Here is a 15211-nt window from a genome sequence, read left to right as displayed (position 1 = left end):
TGAAAGCTTTTGACTAACAAGACAGGAGGGACGACTGGCAGCAGCTGACACTAACTTAAGCCGAGCGTGTATAAAAATGACCTGCTCAAAAAGCAACATGAGCACAGACACAAGATGACATGTGAAAATAGGCTTACAAATTTAAGTGACCAGGATTTAACGCTCCAAAGTGTCATTCTTGCTTTGTACGTAAGTTGCCCAACAATCTGGGGTCTCCGGCATATTTTGTGTTTCATGCCACACATTTTCAGTGGGAGACAGATCTGGACTGTACCTTTACTTTAGTACCTGCACTCTTACTACAAAGCCACGCTGTTGTAAAACATGCAGAATGTAACTCCATTTCTTGCTGGAATAAGCAGGGACATCCCTGAAAAAGATGTCGTCTGGATGGCAGCATATGTTGCTCCAAAACCTGTGTGTATCTTTCAGCCAGTCAGAAGTGCATTCCCACTTTTATCTCCCACTACATTGTCCAAACTTACAATGCAGCTGTAACCGAGACAGTTTGGTTAGAGATTCAAATGCACTTTGCTGGTAGCAGCAGATGCAACTGTGAGCCTCTAGTCTAGCTTCTTTTTAACTCTATACTTACAGATTTTTTTCCCCCTTTTTTAGCCTTGAAGTCTTTAGAACCAAACGTTGGTGACTCAAGTGACATCCCTTAAGGGCATTTATCACGCAGCTCCCTCAGAGCCACAAAATGCTTAATACAACTTTTCAGGCAGTAGTACTCCCCAACACCTGTAAACTTACTTGGATGTGCAAAGTCTTTGGATTTAGTCTTTGATCTGGAGAAGGGGCTCTGTGCTTAGGAAGGGGAGGTGGACGGATCAGACAAACACAGGACTCTCATCCAGAAACCTCTAGTTGTGTCCTCTGTGAAACCAAAAGTCAACATTGAGTGATTTCAATAAGCTAATGCAGTATGATGTGATGCCACATGAGATACTTCACACTATGTTACTTCAGTAGTACTTATTTCAAGCAAACCATGATGTTTTTTTATAAACCAAGGAGTTTTGTTGTCAAAACCTGACTGCATAGTTTTGGTGCAACTGGGACTATTTCACACCATTACCCATGTGTTTAAAACTGTGACCGGTAGATGAACTAATTTAGAAATTCCTCCTAATGTTGTATGTAGAGTTAGGAACATACAGCCTTTGTGGTCGTATGGGTTGGAGGGCTTGTTGTAATGCTAACTTGCTAACATGTTTTGCAGGTATATTTAGTTATCATGTTCACCATCTTTGTTTTGTTTGTGAACATGCTATCATTAGCTAATTAGCACAAAATACAATGTCTAAGAGAATATTACAATCGCTCAGTCACAACACAACATGGACAGCTTGTCCTTAAGTGAGGGGAAATATATATGAAAAATGATTGATCAAGTGGTAACAAGTTCAGAATGTTAACACTGTCAAAATTAATGCAATGGGCAAACTGGAGTTCAGTTTGGGAGGATTTGCCTAGTAACCTCTCACCTTGCTGATGCAGTGCCTTTGAGGAAGATACGTTAAAGTGGGTCACAGTCATTTTTAGAGTCACAGATGTTCCCCTGACCTCTGAACTCAGGGTGCATGTCTCACACACCCTGATCTTTACAAAGCCATAAATCACTAGAAGTTAGAAACCCAAAACACTGACCACTCACTGCGTTCTCTGCATGTGCATATGTCGCTTGTTGGATGAACGCAAATATGTGACCTTTTCTTGTTTGCTTGTCGGCTCCTCAAAATGCAGACATGCCAGTTAACCCTCAACGACTGGAACAAGGACATCATGGAAAAGTTTGAATGACTCTCAAGCATGTAAACCCTTTGAAATCTGAGCAAATTGGCTTGATTTGTTTCAAAAACATGGGAAGAAGGAAATGAGCAACAAATTGCCCCAAAAAATACACAAGAAATTTGGAAAAAGTACAAAATGTTACCTGAAAACTAGTAATAAATAAAACAAAATGACATGAAGAAAAAACTGTTTAAAATGGTAATAATGGGGCAACCTCAAGCTGACCTGGTAGAGTTTGTGCCCCGGATGGCTGTGGCTCTTGTAGGTGAATCACAAAATTGACAAGGCCCTGTAAGAGTAAGTCAATCATGAAATGGCAATAGTCCCTTTTTCCAAGCCTGTCTGTGAAGGCCAAGCCATAATTGGGTGAACATTTCGAGAAATTCACCACCAGATAGAGATGTGGAGGGTCACTTCAAACAGATGTCGGCTAATTTAAACTGCATGTCAGCAACAGACATGGGAAGAAGGCAATGAGCAGCAAATTACCCCCCAAATATATAATCAAAACAAACAAGAAAAACACACACAAAGGGAAAAGTAAAAAATAAATATATATTTCTATAAATGACCATGAAATAAAAAAACAACAACAAAAAAATGCTAATAATAGGACGACCAGGTAAAGGTTTGAGCCCCAGATGGCTGAGGCCCTTTGCTGTGTGTCATCCCACCTTTCCTTACTCTCTTAAGATGTGCTATCAATAAGGGAAAAGACCCAAAAAAATAAACAAATGAAGAGAAGATAATAATTCTGTACAAAATTTTAAATATTGAATTTTGGTTATTAGAAATAGAGCTCTCTGGACATTTTTTCAAAGCTTTTTAAAGGTAATTTCCAAAATCTACTAATTTCTTGCATTTCATGGGACTTTTCTTGCCAAGTTGCTCATTGCCCTTTTTCTTACATTTTCCAAAGAATTCAAATCAATTTGCTTGGAGTTAAAACGGTTAAATACTTGGGAAAGACATCTGAATGAAGCCCAAGAAAAGTAGTGTTGATGTTTTTATATGGTTAACCCTTTGAAACCTTAGCAAAAAGGTTTGATTTCTATCAAAAACATGAGAAGAAAGCAACGAGCAACTTAACAAGAAATGGTCCAAAAATTAGCTAAAAGTTAGTCCAAAAAAAAGTTACAAGAAAATCATGCGAAAATAAGCACCAAAAAAGTGTTGAAAAAAGTATTGTAATATATGATATATTTCATTAGGTTTTTTTTCTGTTACATGATTTAAAAAAATATATATTATTGATGTTATGAATACAGTTGTCTGGACATTTTTCCTAATTTTTCTCTGGAGAATTTTCTAATAATCCTCCCCTTTCAAAAAGTAAATTTTAGGTAATTTTCTTGTCACCTTTAAGTAATGTTCTTGTGATATGTGGGACATTTGTTGACAAGTTGGTAATTTCCTTTTCCCCCAGATTTTGAAGGAAATCAAACTAATTTTCCTTGGATTTTAAGGGTCAAATTGCTTGTGAAAGGCAACTGATTGCTGCACAAAAAAAACTGATGGCGATCAAGGTTTCAAGGGGTTAACTCTCTTCCGCTTCACAGCACATAGACAAGTATACAGCCTCTCACAAACTCTCACGCACACATCCTGTTTGTGTACACACTGTACGCCTTCTCAGTGGGGCATTATATCCATAAAAGACCACATTAGCATGAGTGGGCATCAAAACAGGTGAATTAGAGGCCCAATGTGCTTTAAACATCTCTTTCCTTCTGTCTCTTCTGTTGGTAAGATCAGGGCCCTGCCCAAGCTCTCCGCTCCGCGCACTCTTTTTTTGTGAAATGAAGGAATAAAAAGGTGAAGTGAAAAAAGCTATTCCTGTCGGACTAGAAGAGGGCAAGACTTAACGAGGAGTGTGCGTCACAGGTGTGCTCTGGTGACGCTTCTTTCTGGTTGTGCAAGGACAAGATTTGTCTGTGTTTTATTCCCAACCATGCCGAGAGCATTTATTGCTTTCGCCCGGCAGCATTGAGTGGAACAAGAGGGAGAAAAAAAAACACACAGGAGAGCTACAGCGTGAAGAAAAAAGGGGGGCGAGGGAGCATTGTAAATGAGAACATAAATCATCAAAATGAGACACATGAGTCAGTAAGCACAATTATGCTCTGAATCTCTCCATCAGCAACTTAGAGCAGTCATTGGTTGTGAAGGTGTGGCTGTACAGTACAAGTTGGGGCTGCTGGACTTCCTTTTACAACTACAGGCCAAGTCCAACTTGTGTGAAGCCTGACAGAGAGAGAAAGTTTGGGGGGAGGGTTTTAGTTCAAATGGACCTATTTTTATTTCCAGCCCCCCATTCAAACAGAATTAGGGAGCACTATTCACCCAAACTATTAATCTAGCCTGGATCACATAACAGTGATGCCAAGTGGTTACAATAAGGCAATGAATGAGTCCTAAATCCCCAAAATGAGTTAGCATTTCAGCACCTCCAGTCAAAGTCAATGGGTTTTTTAACTGGGTTTTTGGTTATAAGCCTTATATCAGGTCTGTGGTTAACAGAGACATTAGAAGGTAGAAGGTAAAAGGTAGAGGGTAGATTTATTGGTCATTTTTTTAAACCAAGTTTAATATACAAAATATGAAACATAAAATATGTTAGAAAATACCCAACTTGCAAACTTTGAAGCTTTTACTTGTCTTTAAGAAGCCGGTTGCTAACAAGTGGCTAAATGAGACTGCACAATCTGATATCACCAAGTAGGTGTTGTCCCTGGATTGATGACTAACTTGTTTTTTCAGGATTCACATTAAAAATCGACCAATCAGCAGCACTTCTTAATTATGAAGTCATTCGCAGATGACCGCCCATAAAGAAAAAAAAATCTGCCTATTTCAAAGCCATTCAAGCAGCAAGCTCACGCAGAGATTAGCTTGGATTTTAAGTGCATTTTGGGGGGTGAAATTACATGACATATTAAACCTCTGTTGGGTCTTTTTACTGGGTAAAATGTGTGTATAAAATGGGTGTCACAGGACATGTGGTAACATTAGCTCTAACTGCTAAACAAAGCTGAACTTTATCTCCCTGCTAGGCTAAGCTAAGCAGGCTAAAATGCAGCTTACTTTAAACACTGTTATGGGGGTTGGGGAATTATTGTATGTATTTAACCTCTTGGGGTTGTATTTAATGGGATATGTGTGTCAAAAATGTTTGCTTGCCACAGAGCTTATTTTCTGCAATAATCTGAAATCCAAATGGAAAAATCCCTGATTTAACTTTTTCATCGACTACAAAAAAAAGTCATCCTTAGGTGACTCTATAAGGGTCACGGACCCCATGTTGAAGACCAAGGCTTTGCTGAAGAGAGTCAGAAAGACAGAAGAAGATGGTTCAGTATGATTGAGAGCAGAATTCGGCAGCGTGTGTGTGTGTGAGTGTGTGTGTGTTTATATAGTGTTTGTGTTTGTGTGTGTGTAAGGGTAATTCGGCCATATCTGGCCCTTAGCAACTGTCCCCACCAGAGACAAGTCTCCTCCCTGTCAGCCAGTGTAATCCTCAGCTGGTGGGAACAGTAGGATACCACGCTCGCCCCGGCGTCATAACTTTGTGACCTGGAACTTTTTGATTGACCCCAGGGGGGTTTGGGATTAAAGTGGGGGGATAATGTGTGATGGGAGGATGAGGAGGGCGTGTGTGTGTGTGTTTGTGTGGTGATCTGGGTGTTAAGGTTATCCTGCTGGAATCTGTATTTAAAGCTGGTGTGGAGGCACACTGATGGCTAAGCAGAGACAGACAGAGAGAGATGATTGTTGAAATATGAAGTCATGAGTTATGTAAGAGATATATGGAAGTGTGTACCATCCCACTATCTCTACCCCCCCCCTCCCCTCACACTCCTACATGTGCAAAGTATGCAGGACCTGAAGCGCTGAGAGAGGTTAATATATTATGACCGATTGCCATGCCAACCTACACATAAGCCTTAAATAGACTCAGGACTTTTAGTGTGTAAATGTTCCGGGAATCGCAGCAAAATGAACGCTGTAAGCCTTGGAATGATAATAATCTTTTTTTTTTTTTTTTTTTTGCTTATTGCAGAGGTATTCAACAGATTTAGGGCTTGTTACATGTAAATCTTTTGATCAGTTGCAGTCACCGAACATGACTGGTAGGTTGACGGTTGATGTGGGGAGAACAAATACATGGCTGGACATGTTGCCAGACTGTCCAGTACATTCCAAACGTGTAAAATACAACTGCTTTGATAGTGCTTTTGGCGTAAGATTGCCGTACCAAAAGCCACCTTTTGCATCTGCATAAAACACAGCTGGACGGCAACAGGTGAGAAGGCAGCTGGACAATACTTGTCGCAGTGTTGTAATACGTTGGCGGACACAGCAGGACACCGTCAGGTTGTAATGCTGCTGGTTACAACGTGATATAAGGAGAGAGTGCAAGGGTGCCTGTAGGGCAGGCGGAAAGGGTGGTGGATGGATCAAACAAACCATAGACTTTCATGTGGGAGTCCAGTGTTTACTTCCTATCTAATTGTGATGGGTTTTTTTTACTCCTTACCATACCCCTACTTCCCCTAATTCTAACCATCCATGACTTTGTTGCTTAATCCTTACTATTCACGCTAGCGTGTGATTTTGTTGACATCCCAGCATTTGTTGCCAAATGTTGTTGTTGCCTAAACATAACCACGTGCTAAGTAATCCCATAAAGTGCATTTGTTTACATCAAAGTAGTATCATCTCGGAACGTAAAGAGCAGACATAGAAGGATACCTAGAGCGTAATATGTCGACGCTGACTCCAAAAATACAAAATACCAAACTCGAGATATCAGAACAGGAGTCCATAATAAACTAATTGGTGATGTCATGTTAGTTACTTCTGTTATTTTTTACAGTCAATGGCAAAGACCAGAATGTTTTGCGCATTTAAATGCAGTCAGTCACTTGACTTGAGGCAGTTAACTTCACTGTTCATCTAAGTTTAATCTTAATACAATACTCACACATGAACATAGTGCGTTAAAAAAGGAACTGCTCGATAGTCTTAGCTGTTATCATTCCAACTGTCCATACTGGTATTGAAGTGATTCCTTTCTAGCACGTTTCATGTAAAAATGCATACTGCAGTCAAACTGAAGCTAACATGAGGCTTCAGATGTGTTAGTGTGTCTTTGACTTGATGTCCATCAACAAACCTACAGTACATGAGACTCCCAGGAACTATAAGGGCTGTAACCAATGTCAGATTAACCTGTTATGGGTCCTGGAGCAAAAATGAGTAGTGGGCCCCTATTGACTGCTGTTTATCACACTCATCTGTGTATTGAATTTAAGGTGAACCTTGAGCCCTCAAGCTCCTGAGGGTCTGAAATTGTGGTGCAGTTGCTTGCTATAATTTTTTTAGATGTAAAAATGTGTGGTTTAGTCCTTAAGATGTTAGTGGAATAGTTAGTGGATAATAGTGGAAAAATGCCCATTCCCAAAGTGACATATTAAAGTAGCTTATATTCAATATTCAATTTTAAATAGCATAAATTGAGTGGATATTTGGAGTTTTTGCTTGATATAACAAAATCTAATAATTTGTTGTTTTATTTTCTTATTTTATTTTAGATCATCAAAAAGATTTATTGTTTCAGTGATACTTTATGAACCTTAAGATACTAGTATTATGGTGAGATGTATGAATAATTATTATTTTATCTATATAGTATTTAATCAGCCCAAATCATAAGTTTCTTTTTTTTCAGGGGTCGTCATTTTATGTGTTAACCTTCTGTTGTTGCTGAATCTGACCAGCCATTAGCCTGAAAATATCCACCTAAAAGTCACATGACACAATGTTACCCATTTGATTTCAGTCAGGAACACTTTAGTCAAAGACACTTTATTTCCATGTGCAGCATGACATTTGGCTGTATGACTTTTTACTGGACCTCTCTGCCCTTCCCTGTGCCCAAGTGAGAAGCGTAATGTGAAAATCTCTCCGCCCTCCATGTGTTTGCGTGAAAAGCTGAGGACTGAGAGATCAAAGCTCTCTGCCCTTCCATGTGCCTGCATGGTAATTGTCATAGTAATAGTCATAAAACACATAGCTATCCGTGAATCTATTTGCATAAAAACTAGGGCCGGGACTTTAACGCGTTAATCACGATTAATTATTTACAAAAAAATTAATGCGTTAAAAAAATTAACGCATTTTAATCACACCAATTTTTGCACCGCGGAACCTTTCTCACTTGATGAGTTTCCGGGGGACAGATTATACTAGCGCACCACCTACCGTTCATGACTTCAGACCATCCATGCTACAGACAACAACAATGAACGAAGCAGATGAGACCGCTTTGGTTGGCCCCATGGATGGGAAATTTTGTTTTAAAAAGCGGGCAGATGATAGCGTAGACATATGCGATTAAAATGCGATTAATTTCGATTAATTAATTACAAAGCCTCTGATTAATTAGATTCATTTTTTTAATCGAGTCCCGGCCCTAATAAAAACCTTTAATTGAAAAACACAGTCTCTTTCCGAACTCGTCACATGGTGGCGGTCGGACAGTGACCTTCCACTTCGACCTATGACATTATAGTCATCCTTGGCGCATCAACCTATGACGTTCCATGACGTTCCATGGTGATGTCAACAAATGCACATGGTGGGGTGATGAAACCAGTTACTGTCATGTCAACTAGTGCACATGTGGTGGGATGACCGCACAGTCCCTACAGTTCCCTGTGCCAGTCCACGCTGTTGTGTGGACTGGCACAATGGTCGGGATTATGCACCAAAGTCACGGATGGTTAGGTTTAGGCAAAAGAGACACATGCTAAGGTATAGAAAACAATACACACACACACACAGAGACACACACACACACACACACGCACACACTCCGCTCCCACTCAAAAGTCGGTTGTTTGTGAGATCCATCCACCTCCCCACCCACCCATACATTTGCGCTCCTTATATTACATGGTTAACGGATCTGTCTTTACTTCAAACTCAGAACGTCATAGGCTGACGGGGCAAGCATACCTAAAATGTCATATGTTGACGTGGAAGGTCGCTGACTGACCATGTGACGACTTTGGAATGAGACCACGTTGGAATAGTTTTGGTGCCAAATATTTGCAGATGAGTTTTTCACATTTTCTTGTCCTTTCATGCCACCAGTGTGTGTAGTCCTTTAATAAAGGGCAATTTTTTCATTTTTAAATGAGTGCAACATTAAATAACATTTAATTCCAAGATCATCAGCATTACAAGGAATCAGTAGAGTGAGGGTAAAGGTCGTGGCTTTAATGGCCTAAAATATCCCCATGAGAACAATCACGGCAGAACAAAGAGAAAGATGAAGGAGATTTAAGTTTGAGAGAGCAACTCGAGTGAGTAGAGAAGAGTCCCTCCTCTGTGAGAAGAGGGCGACGTGAGCTATTTCTTGAGCAGGTTCTCAGCTGATGACAGAATGACTGTAGCACCCAAAGGTGAATGCAGTAAATCACAGAGATGGCGGTGTGGAAAGTGCAGCATAGATTTTACTTTATCTTCCGACACTGAGTTTGAGGCTAAATCCCACCTGCTGCTGCGGTATTCTCCCCCTGCTCTGCGCCCAGCGTCTCTTTATCCACATCCATGTTAGTCAGCTGAACGTACAGGCTCGCTCGATGTCTGTCACAGTCCAACGCAGACAGATAGAAAATCCCATCAAGTCATGTTTCACCTTGGTCAAAGACGGCGAGTGGAGAAAGAGGAACTGGTGCTGAATGCACAAGCAGATATCAAGCATTGTAAAGAGCTGCAGGACAAATGCTGCAATCAATCCCCTATCAGCTAAGTTTATTAACCTGGAGAGATCACTGGAGCCCATGATTACAGAACCAAAGATAAGACTTGAAAGCATGACCTTCTGCATGTATGTGTCACCCCTTTTTTTGATTTGACCTCTCCACAGGTCAGCTCATGGGAGGATCACATGCTTGTCTATGATGCACAGTGCTGCTATGTGTAAGTGTATGTGTGGGAGGCTGTCTATTAATGAGGGCTTCTCTCGTATCTTTGACCTTTCAGCGGCAGCCCCACCTGACTTCCCTTCTCATTTCCTTTCCTAATTTAAACCGCCTCATATGAGGAAACCCTGTCCACATTCCAGCAGCTGGCCATGATGGTTGCCTTTTGGTGTGACGACACCTAATCTGTGTGTGTGTGTGTGTGTGTGTGTGTGTGTGTGTGTGTGTGAGTGTGTGTGTGTGTGTGTGTGTGTGTGTGTGTGTGTGGGTGTGTGTGTGTGGGCACAAGCTCGCTAATGGACTTGTGTAAGAGGCTCAGAGCATCACTAGGCTGCCGTGCTAAGTGGCATGTAACCTCCACACACACACAAATACACACTTGGAGAGAGAGGAAAACATGAGAATGAGAAAGTGAGGTTGGCAGAAGAGCCTAACCTAGAGGCTGTTGATGGAAGTGTCATTTTCAGGTCAAGAAAGTTACATCAATAGAAAAAAAAAGATAGATCAAATTTTAACCCTTTGAAACCTGAGAATAAATGGGAAGGAGCACAAAAGCACAAGAAAGTTACCTGAAATTTTGTAAAAACAAAACAAACAAAAAAAATAAAAAGACAGTTATAAAAACACAAATAAGGCAAACAAGTCTTAGAAAAAGTTCTTTAAAATATTATAATTATTCTATATAAAAAATATAAAAATATGTAATTATGATAAATATTAATACAGGTTCCCTTTTTCCCCTAGATATTTTCCCCTACTTTTAAAAAATAATAACTTTCTAAATTTACTACTTTCTTGAAGTGTTTGGATCATTTCTTTCCTAGCTGCTCATCACAAATTTCCTCGGGTTTCAAAAATTTAAACATTTGTGAAGGGTGTATGAAAGAATAGCAAAGTTTCTCCAGGTTTAATAGCTGAAATCAAGAATGGTGGTATTTTGCACAAAAGTTAGATGGGATTGTAGAAGTTGCCAACAAGCTGTTAATGAAGGGCAAAAAATAGAGATTTTAGAATTGTGTACTATAATTTATTCCTGATGTACAGTGAGGTACAATGACCCAAAGATTTACACATTTCAAGCTCTAGCAAGTACATTCGATTTGAGCATTTATTAGCATAATGTTATTGCTACTTTTGAAAGTAGCAAAAAAGTTACATGGGCTCACCTTAAGGGTTTTGCACATCCTCACTCTGGCTACTCGGGGTGATGGTAGATGGAGCTATGCCGGGATATTGTATGAGATCACTGGACTTGATGTATTAAGAAGAATGGTTGAGGAGATTGCGGTGGTTGAGATGGTGGATGGCAGTGAGTACAGACATGCGGCGGGGCTCGAGGGGGAGAATTTTTATCCTTTAACTCAGAGAATGAACTAACACATGAGGTATGCACTAAACTTCATTGAGTTTTTTAAAATGTTTTTTTTCCTTCCTCTAGCATCATCCTTGGCAAGAATTATCCCAAAATAAAGTATGGATGTTTAACAAACAAAGCCAGATAATTCAGGACACAGGAAGCACCTGCAGTCAACACGTCCACCCGCTCCAATTCAGAAATGGAAAAGTTACAGCAAACATGGAACATGCTGGTGGAATCAAACCAAGCTCTTACAAAGAAAATAGACAAAACAGACGCTTTATCATCCAAGCTGGATGGCCTGACACAGTCTGTGGAGTCAATTGGAAAAAGACTGAAGGAAAGTGAGGCCAAACTGCATGTGCACGCATCCTCGTTTGACAAACAAGAAGTGCACATTCACCGAATTCAACCATTGGGACATCAAATCAAGACAACACAATCTGAGTTTGTCGAGTTTACCGTAGGAGGGTGAAAGTAGTTGCAGCATGGTGTCCTCTCTTACCACAACTCTCACTGAACTCCTATAAATTTCAGTCTAAGAGCAACATATTAAAATCGCTCACAGAAAAAGTCCTCAGACCCGTACCAACAGGTGCCAAGTAGTAATATTTAAACTTCCTCACTTCCAAAACAAATCGGATATTCTGAAAGCAACGGATTCCTGAGATCTGACGTATCAGGATCAAATGATTAGAATCACCACAGACATGTCAACTTTTCAAAAAAGACTTTGGGGTGAATTCTGGCCTCTACGACAACAGCTGCATGACAAGGGGATCCAAACCAGGATTCAGGACCCAGGGACACTGCTGATTTGGATCAAGGACAAAATCCACAAATTTTAAATGTGAAACCCGCCACAGACACACGGATGAAATCCATATTTCCGGACATTAACTAACTTCACAGATCTGACTATCTTGTATAGTCAGATCAACCAAATTTCTGTCCCCCTGTGCTATGCAGCTTGGATGAAGTAGACATTATTTATTGACATTAAAAATATATACTGGTCTATCCCAAGTAGTACAGTCAATTAAGGTGCCACCCTCTTGTGCAGCTTGAGGAAGTGCATATTTTGTCCTCATATAGGATCTGGGATCTGGACCCTGAGTTTTAGGATAGATTCTGCGGGTACCCTATGACAGCTTCTCAAGAGAGAAGCCAAAACATTTTGTTTGCCCCCTGGTGGCTGATGCAGTATGGGTCATAAAGCCTGCCACCTCCATGTTACGAGACCAAACTAAAAGATCAAAGTTCACATTAAAAATGTTTTTTTCCAAAAGATGGTTACTGTGATTTTAGGTAGTTTTTATGAGCCAGTGTGCTCACAATCAGAAGCGCTGCTCACGATTGGCTCAGACAGGCAGACATGGCTGGGCCACTGAAAAGGTTCAGTATATATATCCAATATCTGCTCATACCAAGGACGTACTGATTATTGTGCATTCCTAGTTTCTGGGCCTAACACCACTATCAGCGCCCCATAGGGACCTTCCAGCTCCTTATATTACGTCGTTACCGGCACCGTTTCAGCCTGAACCATCATCAGCTTATGAATCCCGGTGGCATTTTATACGGTCTTGGAAGGCGGTTTTAGGTGTTGTTATCTTTCACAAAAATCATGACAAAGTAGAGGTATTTGATGACTTAAGAATGAGAACAGGCTGGAATATTAATGTTTATCTTAACGTATTCACTTACACATGATTAAAAGTTAAATAAAGAGATGATGGCCTGGATAAGAACCACATGAACTGTGGCTGACACTGAAGGAGGGTGAGGACACTGTAGTGTAACAGAAACAGTCTGTCTGTTTTGCCCTGTTTTCTCTGACCTGCTATATAAACAGAATGGTTGTTGGAGGCGAGACGGGTCCCTGACGCCGGGGAGTGGGGGGTGGTTGGAGTCGGGATGCTGCAGCAGTCTGCAGACTCCTTGAGGACAGCGCAAGTCCATCTCATCTCTTAATTACTGTCGTCCCTGAGACCCAGCCGGCTAATAACTGCTCCGCTACTGCAGCGGGCTGGAGACTCCAGCGAGCAGGAGCAGATGGAGGCAGAGAGAGAACCTTTCAGCTTCACAGCCAGCTAGAACAGATAGGGCTCAACTAGGCCTTTCTTGACCATCTGGACTAATATGCAAGCAAGGCTCGTACACACAAACACAAGCACACACACACTTTATTTTTGTAATAACACAGGCCGTGCTACACCCTGTTCCCAGTCACAGCTGATTTGTAAGAACATTTGTCATCATCATCACCTCTGAACACCTCCATTAGAGACGCTCTTGTCACCGAGCCAGCAGCGCGGATACCTGTTGGAGAAAGTACAGTACATATGCTGTGGTACGCCTGGCCAAACGTGGGCCAGTATTAGTGTTAGGCCTATTACTGTACTGTGCCGTACATGGCTGGACAGATAAAATAGCATCTACACTGTAAATAGCGGTCCATTACTGTAAATACACACAGCTTTAACCTGGTCAGTGTACGTAAGTGCTTTGGCACTTCCCTTTCTGGGAACATATGGGCTGATTAGGATCAATGGCAGATATGGGCCAGTATTAGCACGGACACTAACTCCGCTAATCGCCCTAACTTTCTAAGATGTTCTTCTCTCTGCTGTGAACAAGCACACACACAAACGCGAGCTGACCTCAATCCCCCCCTCTCTAGGCCTGTGGATCCAAGGGCACAGGTTTTATTTCAAGGCACTCTAAATCAAAGTCTTGCCAGTGCACCGCAGCCAAAATAGTGTGACTCTATAGTCAGCTAGTGACCTCTCGTGTCATCGGCAAGATTCAAACAAAAGAAGCACACATGTGAGGAGAATCAGCAGGTGACAGAGAAATACAGTGCAGAGCAGTGTGAAATACTGCACCTGCTCTGAGGGTTTCATCTCAGTCGAAATACACATCCTGAATATTAATATGTTATCCAAACTCTAAAAGAGCTGTCAGAAAATAGGTGACAGTAAAACTGATTTTTGCTAATGAAAAAAATGTCAAAAAACCTCAAATACAGCACTTGAGACTTAATCAATTAGGGGTAAATCATCCTTCCCTTAAAATTGAGTGGGATGTTTGGAGATTTGTCGCCTTTCTCACAGAGTTTCACAGATTTTCATTACACTTGCAGCATTTTTTTTCCCACACCAAAGTTATGGTGCTGAACAGGACATTAACCCCTTAAAACCTGGAGCGACATCACTTTACTTTGTGCTGCTTTTAGATGTCTTTGACAAGTATGTGAACCTTTGAACCAAAGCAAATTGGTTTGGATTCTTTAAAAAAATGGGAAAAAGGCAATGAGCGGCTTTGTTCCACAAACTGCAAGAAGTTACTTTTAAAAAGCTAGGGAAAATGTCTAGGGGATAAAGTAAAAAGCTAGTGAAAAACTACATTTATAGCTAATTATCATAATTACATAATTAGAATTGTTACCATTTTTAAGCAGTTTTCCAAGTCATTTCCTTTATTTTAAACATTTTTTAAAAATAATTTTCTGGTAATCTTCTCGTACTTTTTAATAATTTCTTGCTAATTTTGGGGTCATTTCTGCTTGTGTTGCTTATTGTCATTTTCCCATGTTTTTGAGAGAAATCAAGCCAATTTGCCCAAATTCCAATGGGTTAAGTGACACTAATGCTGTTTGTCAGCTACATGGTTAATCCCAATAGTGATTCAAAAGCGTTATTGTGAGGAGTGACAGAACTACTGTGCATATTAGCTAAATGTAGATGCAAAGCTAAACTGGGTAAGATTAGTCAAAATGTGATGAAATCAGTTTCTTAAAAAATGTTACATTAAGATTATGTTATAGAAATTATTTACTTTAGCTTGGTTATTCCATGAGAAAGTTACTGTTTAGCAACTGTTACTTGTTAGCAACAAGCTAATCAGCTAATCAGACTAACATTAGATACAAAGGTTTAGCATTAATTATCCTAATCTTAAAGGGGAACAGCACCTAAATTAAGAATTGCAGTATATGAATTCCATGGCTTAGGAAAGTTCAATCAGTATTTGTGAACATCAGTTACTCTCCCTTAAAGCAAAA

At 40.4% G+C, this 15211-nt stretch overlaps 1 long non-coding RNA gene across 1 annotated transcript in view; it reads left to right on the top strand.

Annotated features, from left to right (window-relative positions):
- Positions 1 to 12326, top strand: part of LOC148186379 (uncharacterized) — a 97152-nt gene extending 84826 nt beyond the window's left edge. Inside the window, exon 4 of the long non-coding RNA XR_015775053.1 lies at positions 11227 to 12326. This is a non-coding gene — a long non-coding RNA (uncharacterized LOC148186379). The remainder of the gene's footprint in view (positions 1 to 11226) is intronic.
- The last annotated feature ends 2885 nt before the right edge of the window (positions 12327 to 15211 follow it).

The sequence above is a fragment of the Plectropomus leopardus genome, chromosome 19 (assembly GCF_026936395.1).
Source record: "Plectropomus leopardus strain MGB_pleo_1.0 chromosome 19, ASM2693639v1, whole genome shotgun sequence".
Lineage (NCBI taxonomy): Eukaryota > Metazoa > Chordata > Actinopteri > Perciformes > Serranidae > Plectropomus > Plectropomus leopardus.
This window is presented reverse-complemented; position numbering and strand designations above follow the sequence as displayed.